This window comes from Suncus etruscus, chromosome 2 (genome assembly GCF_024139225.1).
Source record: "Suncus etruscus isolate mSunEtr1 chromosome 2, mSunEtr1.pri.cur, whole genome shotgun sequence".
NCBI classification, from domain to species: domain Eukaryota; kingdom Metazoa; phylum Chordata; class Mammalia; order Eulipotyphla; family Soricidae; genus Suncus; species Suncus etruscus.
The window spans coordinates 75,790,337-75,792,791 of NC_064849.1; the positions used below are offsets into that span (position 1 = coordinate 75,790,337).

The 2,455-nt window shown below is 36.0% G+C and overlaps 1 non-coding gene across 1 annotated transcript; it reads right to left on the bottom strand.

The window, feature by feature from the left end:
* Positions 1-408: 408 nt before the first annotated feature.
* Positions 409-516, bottom strand: LOC126003168 (U6 spliceosomal RNA). The gene has a single exon (XR_007493704.1). It is a non-coding gene; the product is annotated as a U6 spliceosomal RNA (small nuclear RNA).
* Between the last annotated feature and the right edge of the window lie 1,939 nt (positions 517-2,455).

Here is a 2,455-nt window from a genome sequence, read left to right on the forward strand (position 1 = left end):
TTTTAAAACAGCTTTGTATAATATTATTTTTATATGTAATAGGTTATTAATATTTGAATAGATTTTTATGTTTTAATTAAGTCTTGCACTTTCTAATAATGACCCAGATATGCTAACTGGTTCAAAGATGAATCTAACTCATCCATTACTTAGTCACAGACTTTTATAATTATTGTTTGAGGAGGCACAATCTTGGTGTTCTTCAGGGACTACTTCCAAAGTTGTGCTTGGGGACTCATATATTGTTGAAGATCAAACCTGAGTACCCATGAAAAAAGCATATACTGGATACTTTGAATCATCTCTTTGACACTGAGGTACTCATTGTTTAGGTTGGGTTGAAATTGATTTAGTTAGACTTCTACTCCCTTGATTTTCAATAGTTTTTTCTTGTTGCTATTTTTTTTTTAAAATATGGAACGCTTCACGAATTTGCGTTGTCATCCTTGCGCAGGGGCCATGCTAATCTTCTCTGTATCGTTCCAATTTTAGTACATGTGCTGCCGAAGCGAGCGCTTGTTGCTATTTTTTAAGATAGAGTTCTCCCAAGAAGTTCTAAGCAGCCAGGAGCTAGTATTAATGACACATTGTCACTTGATCAAATAGTTCTTAATTTCATGGGCAGGAGTGACATTTACCTTACACACACTGACCTAAGACTGACCACATTTAGATCCCTCTGCATCTTATATGGTCCCTCAAGCCAAGAGGAATTTCTGAGAGCATAGCCAAGAGTAACCCCTGAGCATCACCAGGTGCAACCTAAAAACAAACAAACAAAAGTTTTATACTTTAGTACAGTAGTATTAAAAACCATCAAGTTTAACTTAGAAGTAGTTCTTATTTTCTAGAGCTACATTCAGTGCATTTAGGAGGATCATAAGGCACTGGGAATTGAATTCAACTGTTTAAAAATGCTATATATCTCTGATATTGATTTATCATCACAGTCTCTGTTTTAAACATTTCCTTTGATATTGTCATTAGATCTTTATGTGTTGTTGATTTTCTTCTGTTGCCTATCTTCACCATGGATACTTCTCAGTTCTCTGATGTTCCTCTTCTAAAAATTCATACCGACAAGATGCCCCAAAACTATGTTATGCATTCTGTCCATTTGTTTATCAGTATAATTGAACTAAATCTGGAAATTTGGTAGATTTTCATGAGAGTCTGGAGATATCTCAAATCAAGATGTTAAATCCAGGGCCTGGAGTAGTAGCACAGAAGAAGGGCATTTGCCTTGCACATGACTGACCCACGACGGACCTGGTTCGATTCCCACTATCCCATATGGTCCCCTGAGCCAGGAGCGATTTCTGAGCACAAAGACAGGAGTAATCTCCTTCAGTAATACCTTCAGGTGTCCCCTCCAAAAAACAAACAAAAATGTTTAATCTGAACTTAAGACCATCTCATGAAGACTGGAAGAAATAAGAGATCACTCCAAGAATGCAAGGAAGCTTTATCCAGCATGCTGGGTCAACCACCTCCTAAGAAAATGGTGACCCAGATGGGCTCATGGGCCCCTTTTTTATAGGGAATATAGAGGATTCCCGCCTCTGGGAATTGTTTTTAAAACTATAGGTTCTTAGCACAAAGCTGCATAAGACTAATGGCTAGGATTGGTTATAGGATATCTGTTACATCAGACAAATGGGTAGTGTGGGTTGTAGGCTCAGTAAAGGGAAATCAAATGCCTCCACATCCAGGATGTGGCTGTCAGTTTCTTTCAGATCCAGGGTGTGGTTGCCATCTGGTCATCTGTCTGTTGCTGTATTTCCTAATATGTACCCCTGTGTTCTGGTTACAGAAACTGGCTGTTCTTCTAGGCCTTGTCTTTTTTCCTTAAACTTGAACCTGCCATGGCTAGTACCTATTAGGTTCATAGCAAACCTAGGTTGCAATTAATTCTAAGTCAGCTTTAGATCCTAACAAAGATTCTTTTAGACATTGGTACCTTTCCATTACCTCTAATTGCCCCTTTACCACTTAGGCTCTTCTCTTTAATTTTTAAATCATTTGACATTTAATTGTTCACAACTTTATTTCTTCCATTTCTCTATTACTTTTGCTTTTCACTATATTTCTCAATTTTTTTAACCCCTTCACATTTTTATGCTTACTGCCAAAACTGATTTTTTCAAGGTCTCAGAAATATCAACTCCTAAAGCAATACCTAATAATAATAAAATAAAGGATATACAAAAAATAGATTGTGGGTTTTTTTAATACAGATGATGCTTATTGAAATAACTACTATTATGGATATCTGTGTCTCACCTTAAATGACAGTTTGCTAATTATCTAAAAGGTTTTCAGTTTTTTCAATGATATCAATAATATTAATTGTATTCACAATTTTATTTTCACTAAATTCTTCATCTCCATATACCTGATTATTCACAGTGACTAGCAAGAATCCTAAACCCATAAAGTCCACAGACAATTCAAT